Genomic DNA, 27,341 nt, shown 5'->3' with positions numbered 1-27,341 from the left:
ACACTAAAAGGAACAAAAATTTGGACAAGAAAACAACAGAGAGATGCAAGAAAGAGTTAGAAGAGAGTGAAACAAGAAAGCAGATTATAGTGGCTGGCCAAACACGAAAATAAAAAGGGAAAGCCAGCCACCCTGTAACACATTAAAATCTCCACCCTGAAAGCACTAGTGTGGAGGACACACAGGGACAAAAGGACAAGTGCTAAAACTCAGATCAAATCATAAAACCCACCCTCATGGATGAAACGTACAACCAAACAGCCGATGAGGCAATGTCTGCTAAAATCAATGATAACTAGTCTGGCAACTGAAGATGAAGGTGCAGGGCAGTCAAAGGAGGACAGAGCAGAAGAATACGTGCCACTGTCAACCAGGCGCTGCACCGACACTGAGGTGGGTCACACGGCGCAGGAGGCAGCTGTGGGTCACCCAGGCATGGCCAATGCAGAGCCCGCAGAGAATCATGGAATCCCCTCATCAAAGACTTCTACACATTCATGGTCCCCTTAATGGCTTGCAGTTCGTTGTGTGTACGGACATTTTACCATTCCGTCTCCCAAAGCTGAAAAACCTTGCGGCGTAATAACATACGCAGGTCAGTTGCAGGGATGCCCATCTCCAGAAGTGGTTTCCGTGTAGCTTGATTGACCAGCCTGTCAACAAGTTCATTTCCTGGGATTCCGACGTGACCAGGTGTCCAGACGAACACCGGTGAATGACTGGACCATTCCAGGGCATAGATGGATGCTACCAAAGGATGACGAGAGTAGCACTGGTCGATAGTTTTCTGGCTGCTCAAGGAATCAGTACATAAAAAAAGAGACTTCCCAGGGCATGAACGAAGACACTAAAGTGCATGAGAAATGGCCACCAGCATTGCAGTAAACACACTGCAGCCATCGGATAAGGAATGCTGTTCAATATGGCCGCTGTGAACAAAAACAAAGCCAACGCGACCATCAACCATCGAGCCATCGGTGTAAACACTTCAGAGCCCCGGAACACGTCAAGAATCGAGTGGAAGTGACAGCGGAGACCGGTGGGGTTAACGGAGTCCTTAGGGCCAAATGAGATGTCCAGACGAAGCTGCAGCTTAGGCATACACCATGGAGGCATATGTGAATGCACTGCAAGTAGAGGTGGTAAAGGGAAGGACTCCCGTTTGGAGAGAAGGGACTGCACGTGAACCGTAATTGTTAGCCCCAACCTGGGCCACCAATGCGGGAGATTGACCACCATGGGTGGGAAAAGGAGATGTTAATTCGGATGCTAAGGAGAACTATGAATGTGTGCTGTGTAACTGACGAGCAGTTGTGCACGTCTGATCTGCAATGGAGGGACCCCAGCCACCAATAGTACGCTGGTTACTAGATTCATCGTAAAAGCTCCTGTCGCTAGTCGAACCCTGCAGTGGTGCAAAGGTTCAAGTAAACGCAATGCCGATGGCACTGCCAAACCATTAACCACACTTCCATATCCAGTTCGAGAATGGACAAGAGCTCTGTAGAGCTGCAGCAGTGTAGAGCGAACTGCACTCCAACTGGTGTTGCTCAGGCAGCGGAGGGCATTGAGGTGCTACCAGCACTTCTGCTTAAGCTGACAAAGATGAGGAAGCTAAGTCAACCAAGCATCGACAACCAGTCCTAAGAATTGATATATCTCCACTACACAGAGTGGATCGTCATGATGGTAAAGTTCTGGGTCCAATGAACAGTACGATGCCCAGTGAAGTGCATGAACACAACTTTGCAGCTGAAAACTGGAAGCCATGAGCTAGAGCCCACGACTGCACTTTGTGGATGGCTCCCAGTAGGCGTTGCTCAGCAACACCAGTGCTGGTGGAGCAGTGTAAAATGCAGAAGTTGTCTGCATACAGAGAAGGTGAGACAGAGGGCCCGACATCTGCTGCTAGACAGTTAATGGCCACTAAAATTAGAGAGACGCTCAATACAGAGCACCAATTTGGACATGGAAAGTACGAAGCGACAGGAAATTTTGGATACAAATTGGGAGCGGGCCCTGGAGACCCTACTCGTACAATGTGGCAAGGATATGGTGTCTCAAGGTCATGTCATATGCTTTACGTAAGTCAAAAAAGGTGGCAACCAGGTGTTGACATCTGGGAAAGGCTGTTCGGGTGGCAGACTCAAGGGACACAAGATTATCAGTGGTAGAGCGACCCTGGCAGAAGCCACCGTGGCACGGAACCAGTAGGCCACGTGACTCCAGGACCCAGCCCAACAGCTGACATACCATACATTCTTACACAGAACGTTGGTGAGGCTGGTGGGCCAATAGCTATCCACGTCAAGCGGGTTTTTACTGGGTTTGAGCACTGTAATAATGGTGCTCTCCCGCCATTGTGATGGAAAGATGCCATCACACCAGATCCAATTGAAGATGATGAGAAAATATCGCTTTTAGTCAGATGAGAGATGTTGAATCATCTGACTGTGGATCCGATCTGGCCCAGGAGCTGTGTCAGGGCAATGTGCAAGGGCACTGAGGGGCTCCCACTCTGTAAATGGGGCATTATAGGATTCACTGTTGCATGTGGTGAATGAGAGGACGTTCCCTTCCAGCCGCCATTTGAGAGTGAGAAAGGCTTGGGGGTAATTCTCCAACAGAGAGGCTCGAGCAAAGTGCTCGGCAACCACGTTTGCAGCGGTAGACAACACACCATTTATGGTAATACTGGGAACGCCGTGTCTGGTACCCAAAAAGACGTCTGCTCTTTGCCCAGACTTGGGAAGGTGATGTATGGCACCCAATGCTCGAGACGTACCTCTCCCAAAACTCCTGTTCCTGTCATATGATAAGTTGACGAATGCGGGCACAGATCCATTTAAAAGCTATGAGATGCTCCAGGGGAGGGTGCCACTTGTGCTGCTGCAGAGCTCACCAACATTCCTTAATTGCTACAGCGACTTCCAGTGCCTCGGGCACCTGCAAGAGCGAGGAATCACGTTTTCTATCACAGAAACAATTATTGTAGTCACCTGCTCAATGATCACACCTATGTTACTGTATGGGGGAGATTCAACAGTGACAGCAGAGGTGAAAGTTTTCCAGTCCGTGGCCCTGATATGGGGACAGTGACAGGAAGATGGGAAGTGGTCACTACGATACAGGCCATCATGTGCTCTCCAGTGGATAGATGGGATAAGTCCTAGGCTGCAAATTGATAAAACAATGGCTGAATAACTACTATGAGCCACACTGAAATGTGAGGTGGCCCCAGTATTTAAGAGGCAAAGCTCGAACTGAGACAATAAAGTTTCAACATCTCTGCCTCGGCCATTAAGCACTGTGCCGCCCCACAAGGGGTAATGGGCATTAAAATCTCCCAAAAGTAGGAAAGGTTTAGGCAGTTGATCAATCAGTGCAGCTAATACATTCAGGGGTACTGCACCATCTGGAGGAAGATATACGTTGCAGACAGTTATTTCCTGAGTTGTCGTCATTCTGACAGCCGCAGCTTCAAGAGGGGTTTGAAGGGGAACAGGTACACTACAGACTGAATCTAGGGCATAAATGGAAACTCCACCTGACACTCAATTATAGTCGCTATGGTTCCTGTAGTATCCCTTATAGCCCCAGAGGGCAGGGATCTGCAGTGCCAGGAACCAAGTTTCCTGGAGGGCAATGCAGATAGCAGGTGTAAAGCTTAACAGTTGCTGTAGCTCAGCGAGGCGGTGGAAAAAACCACCGCAATTCCACTGGAGGACGACGTGATCATGAGACTGGGAAGGCGTCGAACATTCAATGAGGTAGTTTACGCCTCAGAGTCACGTGCTGCCACAGACTTCTTGCTTGAGCAGGCTATATCCATTGTATCTGATGGTCTGGCAAGAACTAGGTCTTTAGCGGATGCCAAAATGTCCACCCCATCTTCAGACGCAGAGCTCGCAGGTAGCGGTGGTGTGGGTGCCACTGCAACTTCCTTGGTCTTAGGGGTTTTCTTCTTGGATTTCTCTTGCTGCTCCTTGGGTTTCCCTGGCTGCAAGGACTTCACTGGGTCAGTCTCCAGGACTGAGGATGAGTGTGAAGCCCTTTGACCAGCTGCTTTTGGGCTCTTCAGCCACTGACGGGTGTCATCTTTACCATTAGTAGAAACCTGGGAAGGGAGTAATCCAGAAGCCGGCGAAGACTTCCACTTTTCTGGCTCAGAAGTTGGGATGGATGTCCCAAATAGTTGAGAGGGGGGGGGGGGGGGGGGTGTTGCTCCAGAAATAGGTGGTGCAGGAGCAACAGGGGGGGAAATGCCCCCCCCCCCCACCATCAAGGGGGCAGGTGTAATCTTCTAGCTCTGAGAGGTGACTGGGGTTGGCGGAGCTGATGGTGCCAGAACTGTTGTAGCGGCAGCGTAAGATGATGTCATTCACACAGCATACAGGCATTCAAATTTTCTCTTAGCCTCAGTATAGGTCAGTTGGTCCAGGGTCTTGTACTCCACGATTTTCCTTTCTTTCTGGAGAATCCTGCAGTCTGGCAATCAAGATGAATGGTGCTCTCCGCAGTTGACACAGATGGGAGGCGGGGCACATGGAGCATTGGGATGCGATGGGCATCCGCAATCTCGACATGTGATGCTGGTAGTGCAGCAGGAAGACATATGGGCGAACTTCCAGCATTTAAATAACCGCACTGGGGGAGGGATATAGGGCTTTACATCACAGCGGTAAATCATCACCTTGACCTTCTCAGGCAATGTATCACCCTAGAAGGCCAGATGAAGACACCGGCGGCAACTTGATTATCCCTCAGACCCCGGTTGACAAGCTGAACAAAATGTACACCTCGCCACTCTAAATTGGCGCACAGCACATCATCAGACTGCAAAAGAAGTTCCCTGTGAAATAAGATACCCTGGTTGATATTTACGCTCTTATGGGGCATTATGGTTACAAAAACATCCTCCAGCTTGTCACAAGCGAGTAACTCCCATGACTTGGCAGAAGATGCTGTTTAGATCAAGGCTGACCCAGATCTCATTTTGGACAAGCCCTCCATCTCCCCAAACTTGTCCTCTAAATGCTCAACAAGAAACAGTGGCTTCACCATCACGAAAGATTCCCCATCAGCTCTCGAACATACAAGGTAATGCGGTGAATAAGATCTTCTGCCATCCTCAGCCTGACATTCCTCCCTTGTCCAGGGAGGGGAACGATTTGGGGTCATGCTTCTGTGCGTTGAACTGAGCTCGTCAACACTTAGAGACTGCTGATGTTTCACCACCAGTAAGATATGATGGACTATGCTTAATCAAGTGTCATCCACCCTGATGCCACCCACTCTGATCATGGCTCTCCCCATGGGCACCACCCAGCCACAGCAAAGGCCACCTGGCAGGATGGCCATTGCCGGGAGTCCCAATGCCCCAGGGGATGGGCATCTACTCCATGGCATACATGGGAGTTAACAGTGCAGGCATCAGCAGAGCAATCCCTGTGTGGCAGGGGGCTACAACCAACAGGGTACATGGCCGCCCCACCACAAAGGACTAACGTGCTGGATATCAGGTGCAAAGAAGTCCATGTTCATCGTCAACGCAATAACTGACATTACATAGTGTATGGTGGAAAATGCTCCCAGGACGGTGTCCTCGCCCAGGAGGTGGAGAATGGGCGAGACTGCAATGCGACGATGAGAAAGTGAGCTAAAGATCTCAATGCACAATGGACAAAATGCACCATGTAAGGCCCCATTCCCCAGTTGGCTCACTCTTCGGGAAAATTTTGAAGAATGGAGGTTAACCCCTACAGGGGACCATCATATAAGGGCCAAAACGTGTGAAACTCCTTTTAATTGCCTCTTACGACAGGCAGGAGTACCTCAGGCCAATTCTTACTCCCGGACTCAGGGGGAGACAGAGCAATGGAAGGAAGTCATTTGGTCTGATAAGTCTTGTTTCAAACTGTTCCCAACTTCCGGTCAAGTTCATTTTCAAGAGTGAAACATGGCAAGAGTCCCAATATGATTAAGGCCATAATAGCACATTATTCCAAGGGCCCCATGGTTACTCTGCAAGGTCACATTACTGTCAATAACTATGTGACCATTTTGGCTTATTATGTCCATCCCATGGCACAATGTTTGTTCATCATTGGTGATGCTGTGTTCCAATACAACAGGGCTCCTGTTCACACAGCTCGCATTGTCCACGATTGGTTCGTCAACACAAGGATGACCATCACTCACCAGACCACAATATTACTGAGACTTTGTAGTCTGCTTTGGAGAAAAGAATGCGCGATTTCTATCCTCATCTATCATTATTACCTAAACTTGCCATTATTTTGCAGGAATAATGGTATAAGATTTCACTGAAAACCATACAGGATTCCAACATGACTGGAAGCTTTTTTGAATGTCCATGGGTTTTCTGCATCTTTTGAAACATAGTAATGTGTTGTGTTTTTTTGTTTGTCCACATTTCTGTCCACCATCTGTATAATACACCGGTGGGGGGAGGGGAGAGGGGAGGTGGAATTGTAACGACCTCAAGGGGTGTGTGCAGTAGCACCAGGGCATAACATGTACACACTCTGGAGTTGTAGTGCTAGTGATTTATTTGTCATGGTCATTAGCAACCAGATGGCACTCAAGAGGCCTGTCTGCGCACTGAATCTACTCTGCAGGCAATAACTGTGCTGAAGTTTGACATGAACATTGTTCACAACTTCATTCTAGGATACAATCACGCCCAACCGATGAGCGCATACTCCTGTTGACAATTTCAGTCATTTGATCTGGGTCACAATGTGGGCCTGTGGGAAGCAGGATGAACGTATTGACCGACTGCTGTGCATATTGGACATTATGTATCGATGGTGCGTTGCTGCTTTCAGCAGTGGTCTGTGGGACATTCCCACACCCATAGGAAGGCCCTGGACGTCTGCACAATACAGACGTGCATCATGATCGACATGTTGTGTAAGCAGCAGTGGCCAAACAAAAGTCATGCAGGGAAGAAATCTGGAGACACGCTGCACCTGATTTGTGGCCAAGGAGCAGTGGGGCTATGTGCTTGCAGTAAGTCAATATGACATATGTCACTGGCCAGGATACTACTGCCACCACGTCATCAAGCATGCTACTCTAGTATTGTGAGAGTTGAGTGGAGAGTGATGAGTACAGATTCTGCGTGTATGTGAGTGAGTGACATACACATGCATGACATAGACCTGGCGAGTGGCCTTTTCTGGGGTGCATTTGGCCACAACACACTGGTTGCACCCCAGGCTTCAAGGTGTAGGAAGCACACATGCACACACGCACCTCACTTCGTTACTGTCAGTTGCGCATGCCAATGTCACTAGCCCAACGCCATGGCTGGACACAAGGGAAAGCAGCTCACAGCCGCACTTCAGCTTCTCATCAATGCGATGGGGAGCAACAGCGGCCGCCGCTGACAGCCAATGTGCACTCACCGGCAATGCAGAGACGTGCAGTGCTACAGGTGCCAGCAACTGTGGCACACTGCGAGTCATTGCAAGAACGCCGTTGCATGCTTGAAGTGCGCGGCGGCACATGACACCTGCAGTTGCATCAAGCCACATGGGGTGGCCAGTAGCTGTGCAGACTGCAGAGGTCCGTATGCCGCCAACTCGCGTAGCTGCGACAACCTCAAGAAGTTTCGCTGTCAGCCCGCTGCACCAAGCCCAGTGGCGGTATCAGATACCACGAAAGCTGCCCCATCCTCCCCCACTCTGGCGTCGGGTGTGAGACACGCCGACCTGAAGCCGCCACTGACAACACCATGACTGGCTTCCAAGCTGCCTTTGCGGCCGAACAGGCCACGCTTAAGGAAGAACTCATCGAGAGGACCACGAGAGGACACACCATAAAGCCAGGCCACATCGTCATCCCATCGTAAGGAATAGGAGGAAAGGCTGTAATAAGCCAAAACTCCTACACCCCGGGCCAAGGCCCGTTTGTAGAGTGTCAGCGTCAAGGTGTATGTAGCTACCAGTTACAACTCTCAGTCACATTTAGTGTTTTTGCAGGGTTCGGTACCTAGTGCCAACTGCATTGCTCAAATTATCCCTGTACTACTGCCATGTCTTCGACAAGAAGGCAATGTAATTTTTCAGCAGGACAATGCACATCCTCATATGGCACACACTGATGCAACATGCTTTTCACGATGTACAACAGCTGCCCTGGCCAGCAAGATCACTAGATCTCTCACCAATTGAACATGAATAGGACAGGATGAAGTGTAAATTTACTGGTTTCCAGAGTTTGCCAAAATCATTGTCAAATTAAGACAGAGGATACATGATGCTGATATAACTCCCACTTTGTTCTACATGATATCCTCATCCCACTAGTCAGCCACCCGAGCTGCCTATTTCTGCTAGTACCCCATTTAGAACGTTCTAATGGAAAGCAACACTCAAAGAGCATGAGAAATGTGTTAAGGAAAGCATTATATTTATAATCTATGTTACTGGCACTATAAACATCCTGCCACTCTTGTTCATTGACAAGGTTTAAAATAACTCTCTATTGCTGTTGGATTAACTTTCCTACATAGTTTGTAATTAAATGTGACTTTTTTTAGTACATAAGCCTGTTAGTGTTAAAATTTGTGCATCACGGTCTGAAAGCTCATTCACCCTTTTAATAGCAGAATGTCCATCCAGTAATGAAGAATGAATAAAAATGCTTACTTTGTTATTGTCATTCAAGGGTGGCAAATTTCTGTGAAAGAACAGAACATTTCTATTGCTCCTTCATGGATGGTAAGCTTGTTTATTCCAAAGATCGTATAATTAATTTCAACAATGCACACCATACAGTGCATTGAAACCTCCTGGCAGATTAAAACTGTGCCGGACTGAGACCCGAACTCGGGACCATTGCCTTTTGCGAACAAGAGCTCTACCATCTGAGCTACCCAAGCACGACTCGTGACCTGGCCTCACAGCCTTACCTCCAACAGCACCTTGCCTCCGACCTTTTAACTTCACAGAAGCTCTCCTGAACTGGTCAATGTGGCAGCTGTGATTGAAAATGAAGAAAACTGTTTCATACTGTAATTAAATGTTTTCATTTGAAGGGTTGGACTACTGTATAAATCAAAACAGAATCAGCTGACATTCATGCACACTCTGCACAATCATTAAAGGCCATTTACTTTTGTATTAATGAATTTAAACGTGATCAGACAAGTAGTGATGATAAAGCGTGCTCCAGCCATCCACTGAGGTCACCACAAATGAAACCACTGACAAAATTCATGATATGGTAATGAAGACCATCGAATAAAAATTTGTGATACTGCTGAACCTGTAGTATCTCAACTGAGTGAGTGCATAGTATCTTGCATGGAGAATTGGCTATGAAGAAGTTGTGTGAAGCAGGTGCCACGACTACTCACAGTCGACCAGAAGAGCATCCAGCACAACATTTCAACACAATTTGCAAGATTTTTTGTGCTGATTTGTTACTACTGATGAAACCTGGAGCCATCATTAAAAACCAGAGTGAAAGCATTAGTCAAAACAATGAACGAAGGTTGGTGAAAATGCACCAGAGGAGCAAAGGCCATTGTGCCAGCTGGTAAGGTGATGGCCACTATCTTTTTGGGACTGCCAAGGAATAATCCTCATAAATTACTTGGAAAAGCCAGAACCATAACTCAACCCCATTATGTTTCATTTTTGGATAATCTGAAACTTGTGTTCACTGAAAAAAGATCAAGGCTAGGACACAAGAAAGTATTCTTTCACTGGGATAATGCAACATCCCACACATCAGCGATAACAGTGGTGAAAATGCATGAATTAAGCTTCGAACTGGCTCCTCATCCACTCTATTCACCTACTTAGCCCAAGCAGTTTTCTCCAGTTCCTGAAGTTGAAACTTTGGCTTGCTGCTAAAAAAACATCATATGAGGGAGTGCCACGTAGTTGCTATCAATGAGTATTTTGCAGAGTTTGACAGAATCTATTTTTCCGGTGGGATGAAAAAGCTGAAGGATCACTGGATAAAGTGTACATCATCAAAGCAGACTATGTTGAGAAGTAAGGTAAGCTGTTTATGAAAGAAACATTTTTTCTTACTTTTTTGCACATTATCAAACCAGCTTCGTATGTTTTTAAAAATTTGCTACTTACAGCAGTAACAATGGAAATCTTTTTACAAAACATTACTACATGGAGATTTACAATTATAAACACTACTACTTGTCATGTAGCTAACAGATACTTTCAATCCTTGAATCAAGGTAATAAGACAGACAATTAGACGTCATTTGGATGCCAATTTTTCCAATGACTTTAGAAATTATGATTGAATGTTATCTACCCCTTCTGCCTTCTTTGATCTCAAGCCTTCCAAAGTTCTTTTAAACTCTGACCAATACTGGACCCCGTATCACTTTCATATCAACATCTGTTTCTTCTTCTATCATATCGACAGATAATTCTCCCCCTCAGAGAGGCTTTCAATGTACTCTTTCCATCCATTAGCACTGTTCTCTGTGTTTAAACTGTTAAATTCCCATTGTGCTCTTGATGTTTCTGCCCTTGCTTTTAATTTCACTGAAGGTTGGACTGACTCAGTCAGTCCTGACAATTTCTTCACATTTTCCCTGCAGCCACTTCACCATGGCTTTCTAGCACTCCATATTTATTTCATTCCTAACTGATTTATACTGATGTGATCTTCTATTACCAAAGGATTTCTTTGTGGTTTCCTCCGCAGTACCTCTGTTTGTTTTTCCAAATCTATGATTGCTCCTCTTCAACTAAACTCCCTATTGTGATATTCCTTATTGCAGTACCCACATCTTTAGTGAACATGTCTCGTAATTCCTCAGTACTTCATTATCCCACTTCTACCCACACTGATTCTTCAGTACAATTCTCCTAAACTTCAGGCTATTCTTCTCCATTACAAAATTGTGATTTGAGTCTAAATCTGCTCTTGGATACACCTTAAAATCCAATATCTGATTTATGAATCTCTGTTTTACCAAGAAATCCAGTTGGAATCTTCCCTTGTCTCTGAGCTGTTTCCAATTATACCACCACCTCTCATGATTCTTGAGCAGATTATTCACTACTATTATCTGAAATTTACTGCAACTCCATTAGTCTTCCTCCTCTCTCATTGCTACTATCAAGACCATTTTCGCCCAAAATCCTTTCTTCTGCTTTTTATCCATTTCCACATTCCAATCCCCATCACAATAAAATTTCTTCTCCCTTTATATACTGAATTATTCATCTAATATCTTCATATTCTCTGTCTCTCTCCCTCTCTCTCTCACTCTCATCTTCTGCTTGTGACATCAGCATGTATACGTGAACTACTGTTGTCAGCATTGGTTTGCTGTCAATTCTGACAAGAACAACCCCATCTCTGAACTGTTCACAGTATCTCTCTCTCTCTCTCTTTCTTTCTTTCACTACCCTACCTTCCTACTCATTAAATTCTTACTCCTGTCATGCCATTTTCTATTGCTATTGATATTACCCCATATTCACCTTATCAGACATCCTTGTCTTCTTTCCAGTTCACTTCAATGAACCCCCCCCCCCCCCCCCCCAATATCTAGATTGAGCCTCAATATTTTCCTTTTCATATTTTCTAGCTCTGCTACCATGTTTGAATTAATAATATTCCACATCACAACTCACACAATGTCACTCTTTGGTTGGTTATTCCAGATTTTTCTCTTGGTCTCCTCCCCCTTGGCAGTCCCCTCCCAGAGATTCAATCCAGAATCTCTTACCAATGGATAGATTATCATGACACTTTTTTAAATTTCAATTACAGTACATGTCCTGTGGATACACCTTATTTATCTTTAATACAGCAGTTTTTTGCCCATCCTCATGCTATTGATCATTGCTGATTCATCTACTTTCAAGGGCAGTTTCCCACCCCAAGAGCAAGAGAGTGATCTGAGCCCTCCTCTGCCCTCTTTGACAAGGTCTTTGGCAGAATGAGGGTGACTTTTTATACTGGAAGCCTTAGCCCACCACTGCTGATGATTTTTACTCAAAATTTAAGGTATGGCTAGTTTTGATCCTGGAACCCAGGGTATTTTGATTATGTGTCAAAAGATGTTATCCCTAGACTACAATTCTGCTAGTGATTTGTGAAGTGTCAATACAAATCACTCTATTTTGGCACAAAATTCAAAAGTTCTGTACAACATTCATCAATGTTTCTCCACTGTCTCTATAGACAGACATTCTCCATAATCTTACTGGTTCTACAGTAGTGTGCCATTACTTTGGATTTGTCACTCTATCTCTTCAATTTCATTGATGTCCTGGTATGCACAACTAATGTGGCAGCGATTCTACCCAGTCTTTCATTTTCCTGTGTGGGTATGAAAAGTTCAAAAGCTTCTAATGTTTTGATGTCAAGTCAATGAATTGTTTCTAATTTCCTTAGTCTTGTCTGAGATGCAGTCTTTTGCTTTGCTAGTAACTGTTTTAACAGTAACTATATTTATGATATTCTTCATGTGTTTGCAGCCGGATCATGTCATCGTCCTGACACAATATTTCAGCAGACCAGCTGGCCGCCATCTTCAGGTGAGTTAGTGCTAGTGCACTGCCTCGCCGGAACTAAATTCCAGCCACAACAACGGAAACCTTTATACACCATGAAGAGAGCACCGCGCGTGAGCGAGATTATGGGCAGCGCCTCCAGGCGGCAACTAGACATGCAGCGCACCGGTGGGAAAAGACGCAGAAATGATAAGTCGCAACAGCACTAGTTGGAAGAATCCAATGATCGAAAAGAAGACCGTTGTTGTTTAATGTCGGACAAAATCAGATTCCATATCTTATTTAGAGGAAAACTATATTTACTTTATACCTCTGCCTTTCACTTGAATTGACCTTAAAACTGCACTAGTAACACAATGGAAATCACAGATAGGATGGATACTGCTTTGATTTGATACATCTGATAATTAGTCATGAAAGTAATTTCTCATCAGAGGTATTCAGATGCAATCTAGAGCTTATCACAATGTTCAACAAAAGACATCAATTTTGCACTATTGTGCAGAGTACTCTTAGCATTGTTCCTGAAGTCATCCTCAACTCAACATAGTTGTTGCTGTCAAAATTTTACCTGCTGCCTCTGCAACTATTATATGATATTTTCCAAGATCCTTCCCCACAGAACCGAAACTATAGGTTACATAGCTGCATCTTGCACTTGGTTAGAAATACTAATTACTTGGCAAGCATTTCCCAAAGAGTTCTGCATCTGTTATGACATTCCCTTCTATGAGTACCATCAAGCAGCAAGACATTCTTAGTCGTCTTGGCCAAATTCTTTCTGACACTATACCATGTACTATTAAGCTGCTTCTAAACACATTTGAGATAGCTAGACTAAAGTTACCAGATTTATAGCACATCCTACACCTTTGTGTGAGGAACATAGAACAGTGAGCCTGATATCGCATGCAGCCAGTCTTGTTGAGGACGCTCAACAGAAGGCTATATGGAAAGTTGAATTGCATAATAGGATATGAACAATTTGGTTTCAGGCGAGGAATGGGAACTAGAGATACCACTGGGCTACTGAGAGCGATAGGGGAGAGGTACATGGAGAAGAAAATGAAGGTGTATGTTGTGTTCATTGATCTTGAAAAGGCTTTTGTCTGTGTCATATGGGGCACACTGATGGAAATCATATGGAAACATAGAGTTGACTGGAGGGATAGACGGTTAATCAGAAATTTATACTTGAACCAGAGAGCAAGAGTAACAATGGGAGGTGTGATGAGTGAAGAAATAGAACTGGGAAGAGGTGACACTGTTCAATATATATCTGGAGGAAATTATTAGTGAAAGCTTTGATGGAAGGAAAGTAGCTTATATAGGGATCACAGACTGGAGTGTGTAAGATTTGCAGATGACATGGTTGTGATAGCAGAGAGTGCAAGAGAGATGGAACAAATGTTAGATGATCTAAACACAAAATTAGAAGAATATGGAATGAAGATTAACAAGAAGAAGCAAACGAAAAGCACGGTAATTGGAGGAAAGGGGATAAAATGCTGTAAGAAAATAGAGAGAGAGGAAATAGAGCAAGTGAATAACTTCAGTTACTTGGGAAGTGTAATAGTGGATGATATGTATTGCTCAACAGAAATTAGGAAAAGAATTGCTATGGAAAAAGAAAGATTCAAGAGGAAACAGAAATTACTTTGTGGGCCACTAAACAAAGATCTGAGAAAAAGACTTACCAAATGTTACATCTGGAGTGCTGCACTATATGGTGCGGAGACCTGGACATTGAGGAAGAAGATGAAAGAAGATTGGAGGCTCTTAGAGATGTGTATATGGAGAAGAATGGAAATGTGGAATGGGAAGACCGAGTAAGGGATGAAGAAATATTAAGAAGAGTTGGAGAAGAAATAAACATGCTGAAAATTATCAGAAAGAGAAAACGGAACTGTACTGGACATTGTTTGAGGAGGGACTGTTTACTGAAGGAAGGAATAGAAGAAATGGTGGAGGGTAAAAGGGGAAGAGGACAAAGAAGATATCAAAAGCTGGACAATATAAAAGGAGACAAATATTCAGAAATGAAAAGACTGGCCATGGACAGACAAAAGTGGAAGAGACTTAACCCAAGACAAGACCTGCCATATGGCAGAATACCATACTACTACTACTACTACTACTACTACTACTACTACTACTTTTCACCAATTTGGAAGACTGGCTAATTCTGATGTAGCCCTAAGATTACTACTCCAATTGCAGCTTGCAATTGTGGTAATTGTTTTGTGATATTGCCAAATCAGCTTGAAGTTTCAATATTGGCTGTTCTTTTTCCAGTACTGCATACAAATAGTGATAATCACTTCAACTCCAGAAATGACTAGTATCCTTTCTAATGAAGGCAGTATTACAACATCCCACATGAAAACAATGCTGATGCTCCTCATACCGAAGAAAAGTAGATTGAGGAAAAGACTAGTAGGTGCACTGGTGGGATAGAGTGCCTGCTTAAATATTTGGACAGTCTTTTTCGCTGTGCCTGTCTGTAAATTAACACTCCCTCTATGTGTTGAATAGCAATCTATCCCTGGCAAATTACTGTTATTCCACCCTGGACTTTCCATTTTTCGAGATAAATAGTAAACAATTTACCTGACAATTTACTAAAAGGAATTATTTCACACTGCTGAAGTGACTCCAAGGTAGTAATTATACTGCTCCTTTTTGTATCATGTTGTGGTGTTGTGTCACGATGTGTGTTGATTACTGTCATTTCTCCCACACCTATCTCCACCAAATATGCAGAACTTCTCAATAGACACACAAACAAACAAACACAAACATACACACAAAATTCAAGCTTTTGCAGCCAACGGTTGCTTCATCAGGAAAGAGGGAAGGAGAGGCAAAGACGAAAGGATGTGGGTTTTAAGGAAGAGGGTAAGGAGTCATTCCAATCCCGGGAGCAGAAAGACATACCTTAGGGGGAAAAAAAGGACAGGTATACACACGCACACACGCACACAGACATAAGCAGACATTTGTAAAGGCAAAACTGCGTAGTGCTGGAGTACAAGCAGGTGAAGGTGTTTTGCCTTTACAAATGTCTGCTTGTGTCTGTGTATGTGCGGATGGATATGTGTGTGTGTGCGCGCGAGTGTATACCTGTCCTTTTTTCCCCCCTAAGGTAAGTCTTTCCGCTCCCAGGATTGGAATGACTCCTTACCCTCTCCCTTAAAACCAACATCCTTTCATCTTTCCCTCTCCTTCCCTCTTTCCTGGTGAAGCAACCGTTGGTTGCGAAAGCTTGAATTTTGTGTGTATGTTTGTGTGTCTATCAACCTGCCAGTGCTTTTGTTTGGTAAGTCACATCATCTTTGTTTTTATCTGCTATATGGTGAGTAGCAACTTTCCTTCTCTTGTATTGTATAGCTGTCTAGTAATAAAGATCATCATCTGTCTTACTATTCTTATGTAAATATGCACATGGATAAAATACCATTCCTTTTTCTGTCTATCTTAGACATTTACACAATCTTTTTTTGAGGCAGTGTAACGCGCCACATGTACTAACTGCGGTGAATAACTGAAAAATGGTCAATGCCACATAGACTCTGACGGACATTCAACAGAAAACAATACAACATCTTGAGTGTCACTTAATACTCAAAATGTTTCATTTTGTTCTAACATCCAGAGTTTATTGGGAAGTATACACAATGGAAAATCCAAGATGAAATAACAACAATATTCTGGAAAGAGACGATTGTGGCACACGATATAGAGGAGACGTTTGATTGCATACAGGCACAATAAATAAGAGCTCTTGGCCAAAAGGAGTCTGGTCTCAGTAGTCAGTGGCAGTGGTCGTGTGTGGCTGAAAGTTCACACTTATAGCAGTCTTTTTGTTGTGCCTGTCTGTGACTCAATGTCTCCTCTTTGTAGTGAGTAGCAATGTATTATTTTCATAATATTATTGTGAAGCACAATTTTTTCCCTCTACATCAACAGGATGAACAGCACTGTTTATGTGCACCAACACTTCTCCTTCCAGAATGACAAGTAATTCATCACTTAGCACATTACACATCACTTGCTACCACCTGAGCAATTATTGTCAATTATTGTACGGTTAGCTCTCTATGATTTCACAGACAGACAAGCGTGAGTGCTACAAATAACCTTCCTTAGCAAAACAGTGCAGCTACTCAACATCAATACTCATGCTAAGCCACCCTGTTGCGTGATACTAAACATGTGAGAGCATTACATAATGATAATGTCTGAATATTTAGTCTCAGCCACACTTATTCAACCATAAACATGAAGGATTAATATAAATTGCACAGTAATGCTACTTAAATGATGTGGGCAAACTGGCAAGAAATACTAGTGTGACGTTCTGTACGACCAATGTGCATACATTCCATGACCACTCATCTCTTCAGACACACTGTGTTAATGTTGTTGTCTTCAGTCTGAATGTGCAGCTCTCCCCGTCAGCTGACTAATTGGTTGACTTAAATTTATCAAATGAGAATCATAAACAAAATTTCGAATAACACCTCAGGAAGTACAAATATTAACATTCTTCACTTATGAAATGTACATTTATAATGGAAGGAGGGTATGAAAACACTCAATTTTTGGTTGGTTGGTTTAAAGGAGGGGGAAAAGGCCCAAACTGTTAGGTCATCAGTCCTGTGTTCCGAATAAAACACTGCCACAAGGGTGAGAATAAAACAAGCTAAACTGACAACACAAAATGGAGAGAAAGGAAAAACCACAAGCACGACGGAAGGGCAACAATCATTTAAATGGGCAAAAGGGGAGAAGGAAACCACACAAATGCAGCAACAAACAGGTAGAAGAAATTAAAACGATGAAACAGATTACCACGGCTGGCTGACCATGAGAATAAAAAGGAGAAGCCAGCCACTCTGCAACACGTTCAAACCTCCACCCTAAGAGCACTAGGGTGGAGGATACATCGGGACAAAAGACATGTGCTAAAACTTAGATAAAACGATAAAACCAACCCTCACAAATAAAACTTAAAACTAAATCAGCTGATGAGGTGTTGTCAGATGAAATTAACAGCAACGAGTCCGGTAACTGAATATTTCTTTACAGGGCAGTCAAAGTGGGACAGAATATGGTCCACTGTCAACTAGGCACTGCATCAACACTGAGGAGGGACTTCACAGCATAGGAGGTAGTCATGTGTCGCCCAAGTGTGGTTAATGCGGAGCCAGCAGAGAACCAGAGTCCCTGCGAGAGACTTGGATGGACTGCCACACATTCGTAGTCTCCTTAATGGCACGCCGTGTGTTGTGTGTACTGAGACTATGCCATTCTGTCTCCCAAAGCTGAAAAACATGGCGGCGTAAAAACGAACACAGGTCAGCATGTCAGCAAAGTTCGTTGCCTGGGATTCCAATGTTTCCTGGGGTCCACACAAACACCACTGAACAAATGGACCGTTCCAGGCACAGACGGACTCCTGGACGGTCGCTACCAAAGGATGATGAGGGTAGCACTGGTCGATAGCTAGTAGGCTGCTCAAGGAGTCAGTACACAAAAGAAACGACTCCCCAGGGCAAGAACAGATGTGCTCAAGAGCACGAGATACAGCCACCAGTTCTACAGTGAAAACACTGCAGCTGCTGGGCAAGCAATACCGTTCAATATGTCCTCCATGGAAATAAGCGAAGCCGACATGATCATCAGCCATTGGTGTAAAGCACATAACTGACGAGCAGTAGTGCATGCCTGACCTGCAATGGAGACACTCCAGCCTCTGCCAGAATGCTGGTCACCGGACTCGTCCTAAAAGCTGCTGTCGCTAGTCGAACGCTGCAGTGATGCACTGGGTTGAGTAAACACAAAACTGAGGGCACCGCCTAACCATAAACCAGACTCCCGTAGTCAAGGTAGGATTGAACAAGGGCTCTGTAGAGCTGCAGCAGTGTAGAGTGATCTGCACCTCACTGCCAGCACTTCCACTTAAGCTGACAAAGGTGACGAAGCCAAGTCAATTGGGTGTCGAAAACCAGTACTAAAAATAAATATGTCTCCACTGCAGTGAGGGGATCATCACACGGTAAAGTTTTGGTTCTGGATGAATGGTACGATGGCGACTGAAGTGTATGACATACGATTTTGTGGTCAAAAACGGGAAGTCGTGGGCTGGAGCCCATGACTGCGTCTTGCGGATGGCTCCCTGTAGACGCCACTCAGCAACACCAGTACCGGTGGAGCAGTACGAAATGCAGAAGTCATCTGCATACAGAGAGTGTGAGACGGATGGCCCTACAGCTGCTGCTAGATTGTTAATAGCCACTAAAAATAGAGATACACTCAAAACAGGGCCCTGCGGGACCCCATTCTCCTGGATATGGGGGGACCTACGGGAGGCACCAACTTGAACACGAAAAGTACAAAGCGACAGGAAATTCTGGATAAAAATTGGGAGTGGGCCTCAGAGACCCCACTTATGTAATGTGGCAAGGATATGATGTCGCCTGGTGGTGTCATACGGTTTTCGTAAATAAAAAAAGACAGCAACAAGGTGTTGACATCTGGAAAAGGCTGTTCAGATGGCAGACACAAGATTACCGTATTTACTTGAATCTAAGCCGCACTTTTTTCCGGTTTTTAAAATCCAAAAAACTGCCTGCGGCTTACAATCGAGTGCAATGTAAGCGGAAGTTCTGAAAAATGTTGGTAGGTGCCGCCACAACACACTCCTGGAAATGGAAAAAAGAACACATTGACACCGGTGTGTCAGACCCACCATACTTGCTCCGGACACTGCGAGAGGGCTGTACAAGCAATGATCACACGCACGGCACAGCGGACACACCAGGAACCGCGGTGTTGGCCGTCGAATGGCGCTAGCTGCGCAGCATTTGTGCACCGCCGCCGTCAGTGTCAGCCAGTTTGCCGTGGCATACGGAGCTCCATCGCAGTCTTTAACACTGGTAGCATGCCGCGACAGCGTGGACGTGAACCGTATGTGCAGTTGACGGACTTTGAGCGAGGGCGTATAGTGGGCATGCGGGAGGCCAGGTGGACGTACCGCCGAATTGCTCAACACGTGGGGCGTGAGGTCTCCACAGTACATCGATGTTGTCGCCAGTGGTCGGCGGAAGGTGCACGTGCCCGTCGACCTGGGACCGGACCGCAGCGATGCACAGATGCACGCCAAGACCGTAGGATCCTACGCAGTGCCGTAGGGGACCGCACCGCCACTTCCCAGCAAATTAGGGACACTGTTGCTCCTGGGGTATCGGCGATGACCATTCGCAACCATCTCCATGAAGCTGGGCTACGGTCCCGCACACCGTTAGGCCGTCTTCTGCTCACGCCCCAACATCGTGCAGCCCGCCTCCAGTGGTGTCGCGACAGGCGTGAATGGAGGGACGAATGGAGACGTGTCGTCTTCAGCGATGAGAGTCGCTTCTGCCTTGGTGCCAATGATGGTTGTATGCGTGTTTGGCGCCGTGCAGGTGAGCGCCACAATCAGGACTGCATATGACCGAGGCACACAGGGCCAACACCCGGCATCATGGTGTGGGGAGCGATCTCCTACACTGGCCGTACACCTCTGGTGATCGTCGAGGGGACACTGAATAGTGCACGGTACATCCAAACTGTCATCGAACGAATCGTTCTACCATTCCTAGACCGGCAAGGGAACTTGCTGTTCCAACAGGACAATGCACGTCCGCATGTATCCCGTGCCACCCAACGTGCTCTAGAAGGTGTAAGTCAACTACCCTGGCCAGCAAGATCCCCGGATCTGTCCCCCATTGAGCATGTTTGGGACTGGATGAAGCGTCGTCTCACGCGGTCTGCACATCCAGCACGAACGCTGGTCCAACTGAGGCGCCAGGTGGAAATGGCATGGCAAGCCGTTCCACAGGACTACATCCAGCATCTCTACGATCGTCTCCATGGGAGAATAGCAGCCTGCATTGCTGCGAAAGGTGGATATACACTGTACTAGTGCCGACATTGTGCATGCTCTGTTGCCTGTGTCTATGTGCCTGTGGTTCTGTCAGTGTGATCATGTGATGTATCTGACCCCAGGGATGTGTCAATAAAGTTTCCCCTTCCTGGGACAATGAATTCACGGTGTTCTTATTTCAATTTCCAGGAGTGTATGTAGCATTACACAGGCATGCTTTGCAGGCACATAGATAAATACTGGTGCCAAAACCTCTGCATCAGTAAATAAATTCTTTTAAAAAAAGGTGGAGGACGAGCTTTTTTCTCTGCCCCGAGTTTCGACCACTGCATTTTCATACATTATCCAACCAAGTAAATACAAATTCCATATTGTTCATCTTCGAATGTAGCAGCCTACGTACTACGAAAATCTGACTGGCAAGACTGTTTGGGATGTTTGTCAATATGTCCAACTCTATGTTCTGAACTTTTTCCTACCTGTGACACGAGATGGTTCCTAATAGGAACTTTTATGAATTGTGAATCACATGCAGTATTCTCTTCACCATAAGAATAATACGAATGTAAACATTTTGCCATGTATTCCTAAGTGTTTCCTGCTATCTCATTTAAATCCTGTCTTCCTAATAAACTACAAAACTAGAGTGAGACAACAGCAAACGCGGAAGAATATACATATCATGTCATGTTTATATTCGTATTATTCCTATGCTGAATAGTGATACAGTCAGAAATGGAGCACGGCAACTCACTAGATTTTTAAACCTAAGATGACTAATTTCTGTGCAGAATGTGATGTACCAAAGACGCGTCTGCACAAATTTTCAAACAGAGAAAAATTTTTGCTAAACTTTTGTTCAGAACATCTATCATATGCAGTCTATTATTTGGTTCTTGTTGATCATTATCAAAGAAAGAGGCAGTGTAAGTAACAACAAATAGCAGTCTCTTGCCATTGTTTTGCTAATGAGACGATTCCTCTCTCTTTTTTTTAATTGTGAGTGGCGGCAGCGTGCACAAAAGCAAGCCACGCCGCAAGCGGCGTCAGGCCGTAAACACGCGTTATCAGAATGCGACAAACAATGCATGGCACAGTGCAATAATGCATTTTGAGCTTAGAGTGACGGAAACACCTATAACAAAAAGAACGGCACTTATCAGATCAAAGAAAAATAAGCAATCAATTTAAACCAGACGAGGAACGTGAAAAAGGCTCTCTAGTATAAATACGGACGGAGCACCTGACGCATAGCAATGACTACGTGCTAAAGCTTAACTGCTAAGTTTGCCACATGCACCAAACTACTGTAGCTGTATCGTCATTCATTCGACCTAAATTGTCTCATATTACAATGGACCAACTATGTTTCAGTTTGGAGGTGCGGTCTAAAACGTTTCTCCCCCTTGAATTTCGAGTCTCAAATTTCAAGTGCGGCTTAGATTTGGGAAAATTTTTTTTTCCCTTGATTTCGAGTTTCATTCTTCAGGTGCGGCTTAGATTCGAGAAATTTTTTTTTTTCCTTAATTTTGAGTCTCATTTTTCAGGTGCTGCTTAGATTCGAGTGCGGCTTGGATTCGGGTAAATATGGTATTAGTGGCAGAACAAACTAGGCGAAAACCGCCATGGCACGGAGCCAGTAGGCCAAGTGACTCCACGACTCAGCCCAAGCACCGACACATCATATGTTCAAGCAGCTGACAAATAATGTTGGTGAGGCAGATGAGCCAATAGCTATCCACATCAAGCGGGTTTTTGCTGGTTTTGAGCACTGGTATTACGGTGCTCTACCCGCCAGTGCAATGGAAAGATGCCATTGCATCAGTGCGATGGAAAGGCGCCATTGCACCAGACCTGGTTGACGATCACAAGGAGATGTCATTTGTAGTCAGACGAGATATGTTTAATCACCTGATTGTGGAACCGATCTGGTCCAGGAGCTGTGTCGGGGCGACATGCCAGTGGCACTGAGGAGCTCCCACTCTGTAATTGGGGCGTTATAGGGTTCACTGAGGAGTGTAATCAACGAGAGGACTTCCCTTTCCCTCCCACCATTTGAGAGTGCAAAAGGCTGGGGGGCAATTCTCCGATGCAGAGGCACGAGCATAGTGCTCAGCAATCGCATTTGCGTCAGTAGATAACCCGCCATTTATGTTAACACTGGGAACACCTGTTGGGGTCTGATACCCAAAAACTCATTTGATCTTTGACTTGGGAAGGTGATGTATGGCACCCAATGGTAGAGACATATTTCTCCCAACACTCCTGTTACGGTCTTTTGATGAGCAGGCGAATGTGGGCACGGACCCCTTTAAAGGCTATAAGGTGCTCCAGGGAAGGGTGCTGCTTATGCTGCTATAGAACTCGCCAACACTCCTTAATTGCCTCAGTAACTTCCAGCAGTCACCAAGGGACTGTCTTTCACTGGGGGCACCCTAAAGAACAAGGGATTATGTTTTCCGCCACAGAAATGATCGTTGTAGTTACCTGCTCAACCATCACATTGATGTTACCATGTGGGGGATATACAATGGTGACAGCAGAGGTGAAAGCATCTCGGTCTGTGTTGTTTAAAGCCCATCTGGGCATGCATCCATGGGCCTGATGCCGGAGCAGTGACAGGAAAATGGGGAAATGGTCATTACCACACAGGTTGTCAGGCGCGCTGCAGCAGATAGATGGGAGAAGGCCAGGACTGCAAAGCAAGAGATCAATGGCCGAATATGTGCCATGTGCCACTCTGAAATGTGTGGTGGTACCTGTACTTCAGAGGCAGAGATCGAGTTGTGACAATAAATTTTCAATATCTCTGCCTCAGCCGGTAAGCGCGGTGCCACCCCACAAGGGGTTCTGAGCGTTAAAGCAGGAAAGGTTTAGGGAGTTGATCAATCAGTGCAGCCAATGCATTCGGGGTACTGCACCATTTGGAAGAAGATATACATTTCAGACAGTTATTTCCTGTGTCATTCTTATCCTGACAGCCACTGCTTCAAGAGGCGTTTGAAGGGGGCACAGGTTCACTACATACCGAGTTCAGGACATAAACGCAAACTCCACATGACACTATTATATTCATTATGGCTCTTGCGATATCCCCTGTAGCCATGAAGGTACTGCCGCAATTCCTGCTGCTTTAGGCCATTTCAGCCACTGGCAGGTGTCATCATTCCCACTAGCAGAAACCGGGGAAGGGAGTGACCCAAGTGACCCCTTCCTAGTGAGAAGGTCCCCGATGATTAGGGAGGGGAGGACAGTGCTCCCGAGGTAGGTGGTGTGGGAGCAACTGGAAGGGAAGTGTCCCCACCATCAAGGGGGCAGGCGTAGACTTCCGGCTCTGAGAGCCGACTGGAACTTGTGGAACTGATGGGGCTGCATCTGTTCTTGTAGCAGCGACACAAGAATAGGTCATAGCCATAGGGTGTAGGTGCTCAAATTTCCTCTTGGCCTCAGTGGAGGTCAGTTGGTCCAGGGTCTTGTATTCCATGATATTCCTTTCTCGCAGTAAAATCCTGCAGTCTGGTGTGCAAGGGGGACAATGCTCTCCGCAGTGGACACAGATGGGAGGCAGGGCACATGGTGTATTGGGATGGGTTGGACGCCCACAATCTTGACATGTGATGCTAGAAGTACAGTGGGAAGACATATGCCCAATCTTCCAAAACTTAAATCACCACATTGGGGGAGGGATATATGGCTTGACATCACAGCAGTAGACTATCACCTTGACCTTCTTGGGTAATGTGTTACCCTCGAAGGCCAAGATGAAGGCACCGGTGGCAACCTGATTATACCTTGGACCCCGATGGATGCGCCGGATAAAATGAACTCCTCATCACTCTAAGCTGGTGCACAATTCGTTGTCAGACTACAAAAAAAGGTCTCTGTGGAAAATAATACCCTGTACAATATTTAAGTTCTTATGAGGCATGATTGTAATGGAAACATCCCCCAACTTGTCACAAGCAAGTTGTGCCCAAGACTAGGCAGAGGGTGCTGTTTTTATCAATACTGACCCTGACAGCATTTTGGACAAGCCCTCCCTCTCCCCAAATTTGTTCTCTAAATGCCCTCCAAAAACTAAGGCTTCATAAAGACAAAGTATTCCCCATCAACTCTCATACATACAAGGTACCAGGGCAAATAAGGTTTCTGCCATCCTTAGCCTGGTGTTCCTCCCATGGTGTGGCCAGGGAGGTGAACGATTTAGGATCACACTTCCTTGCATTGTACTGAGACTTGGAATGCTTAGAGACTGCTGGCATTTGATCACCAGCTGTGTGATGACATGGTACGCTTCATCATGCGTCATGCCTCACACTACGACCAGGGGCGTTCCCTACATCTACATATACATCTACATCCATACTCCGCAAGCCACCTGACAGCATGTGGCGGAGGGTACCCTGAGTACCTCTATCGGTTCTCTCTTCTATTCCAGTCTCGTATTGTACGTGGAAAGAAGGATTGTCGGTATGCTTCTGTGTGGGCTCTAATCTCTCTGATTTTATCCTCATGGTCTCTTTGCGAGATATACGTAGGAGGGAGCAATATACTGCTTGACTCTTTGGTGAAGGTATGTTCTCGAAACTTTAACAAAAGCCCGTACCGAGCTACTGAGCGTCTCTCCTGCAGAGTCTTCCCCTGGAGCTTATCGATCATCTCCGTAACGCTTTCGCGATTACTAAATGATCCTGTAACGAAGCTCGCTGCTCTCCGTTGGATCTTCTCTATCTCTTCTATCAACCCTATCTGGTGCGAATCCCACACTGCTGAGCAGTATTCAAGCAGTGGGCGAACAAGCGTACTGTAACCTACTTCCTTTGTTGTCGGATTGCATTTCCTTAGGATTCTTCCAATGAATCTCAGTTTGGCATCTGCTTTACCGACGATCAACTTTATGTGATCATTCCATTTTAAATCACTCCTAATGCATACTCCCAGATAATTTATGGAATTAACTGCTTCCAGTTGCTGACCTGCTATTTTGTAGCTAAATGATAAGGGACCTATCTTTCGATGTATTCGCATCACATTACACTATGGGCACAACCCAGCCGCAGCAAAGGCCACCTGGCAGGATGGCCACTGCCAGGAGTCCCGATGCCCCAGGGCGACGGGCATCTACTCCTTGGCATACATGGGAAGTTAATGGCGCAGGCATCAGAAGAGCAATCCCTGTATAGTCAGGGGACTACAACCAACAGGGTACATGGTGGCCCCACCTCAACAGTCTGGCTACTGTGCTGGATATGAGGTGCAAAGAGTTCCATGGTCGCGCCAGTGCAGAAAACGACACTGCATAGAGGGTGAAGGAAATTGAACCCAGGAAGGTGTCCTCGCTCAAGTGATGGAGGATGAGCGGGACTGCAATGCCACGACGAGAAAGTAGGCTAAAGATCTCAATACATGATGGACACGATGCACCATGTAAGGCCCCCTTCCCCAGTTGGGCTCTTTGGGAAAATTTTGGAAAACGGAAGTCAAATCCTGCAGCGGGTCATCACAAAGGCCAAAAGGTGTGAGACTCCTTTTAGTCACCTCTTACAACAGGCAGGAATACCTTGGGCTAATTCTAACCCCCAGGCCAACAGGGGGCTCAACTTTTGGGCTCTGGATAGTCAACAGGCACATAAACAACATCGAAATAATTGCAAACCTTTCATATGATGTCCTCTTTCAAAGCTACTAAATACACAGTTACATTGTCTCAGCTGACTACACTGTCCCAGCACACTGCTGCGCCATTATTGGGCCTTGATGAAGGAAACTATCCATCAGTAGTGAGGCCATTGAGTATCTGACACGTCAAATGTACAGAGAGAGATTAGCTACACTCACTTCAGTGGTTGTAGTGCATCCATGACTGAAATCAACAACTATGATATATTTGAATAAATTCAATGTACATGATACAGTAGACACTTTATTTACAATACCCTGCTCCTACAGACCATTGAAATTAAGTCCTCAAAGAGTATTCTACCTCATGTTCACATTCTGATCTTTTACCTCTAACATTCATTCAATTGGACTGCAATGTTTCAGTGGATGCCGATTTGCATTTTTTACGACACTGTAAACTGCACACAATGCCAGCAATTCATTTCTTGTGCATTTGTGATTTAGTTCATTTTATACTATCTCTGCAGTTTTTGTACTACAAATTTCAGCTTAGTGTCACTGTAATTCACTCATTCCTAACATTAAGAAGAAAAACAACTGATATTTTTTATATAGGTAATTTGTCAAATTTTGGCACTTGTTTCTACAAATTATTTTAAAGAAATAGTGTGTGTGTGTGTGTGTGTGTGTGTGTGTGTGTGTGTGTGTGTAGGGGGGGTACATAGCTCGGACTTAAATGTAACTGGCACTTTCGACTCTTAGTTTAATGATGCAAAATACTGCAGACAAGACGCAAATAGCTGCGGTTTTTTTCCTACTTTTGTGAGCCATCTCCACTACCTGCCTTGCCACTTGCATCCCAGCCCTATGCACTGTCGTCACATTCTGGAATTTCTACCCACACTTGTACTTCCGCAGCATTTCATCCCCTTTTCCTACAACATTTTATCCCCTTTTCCTGTTAGAAGGTGACAAGTGCACTACGTTTTGTCAAACTAGCTCCAGAAATTCCAGAAGTGCCAACTCCCCAGCATTACTCTTAGGCATATAGTAGTGTTCTTACATCCAGTTACTTTTCCTGTGTACTAAATCATAGGAGTACCAAGTTTGGAGAAAACAGCTCCAGGCATTATTTAAGTGTAACTGTAAAATGATACTACAAACTAGAAAGGTATTAAATGTGAAAGACAAAAGAACTAAGCTCTTTAGAGGAGATATTTCCACAATATCACTGACAAAATTTCCTGGGT

At 45.1% G+C, this 27,341-nt stretch overlaps 1 protein-coding gene across 1 annotated transcript in view; it reads right to left on the bottom strand.

Moving 5' to 3' along the window:
• LOC126336297 (general transcription factor IIF subunit 2) overlaps window positions 1–27,341 on the bottom strand; it is an 87,612-nt gene that overhangs the window by 45,847 nt on the left and 14,424 nt on the right. The window lies entirely within an intron of this gene.

The sequence above is a fragment of the Schistocerca gregaria genome, chromosome 2, assembly GCF_023897955.1.
Source record: "Schistocerca gregaria isolate iqSchGreg1 chromosome 2, iqSchGreg1.2, whole genome shotgun sequence".
NCBI classification, from domain to species: domain Eukaryota; kingdom Metazoa; phylum Arthropoda; class Insecta; order Orthoptera; family Acrididae; genus Schistocerca; species Schistocerca gregaria.
The sequence above is the reverse complement of the archived record's forward strand: the minus strand, read 5'-3'. Positions and strand labels throughout refer to the sequence as shown.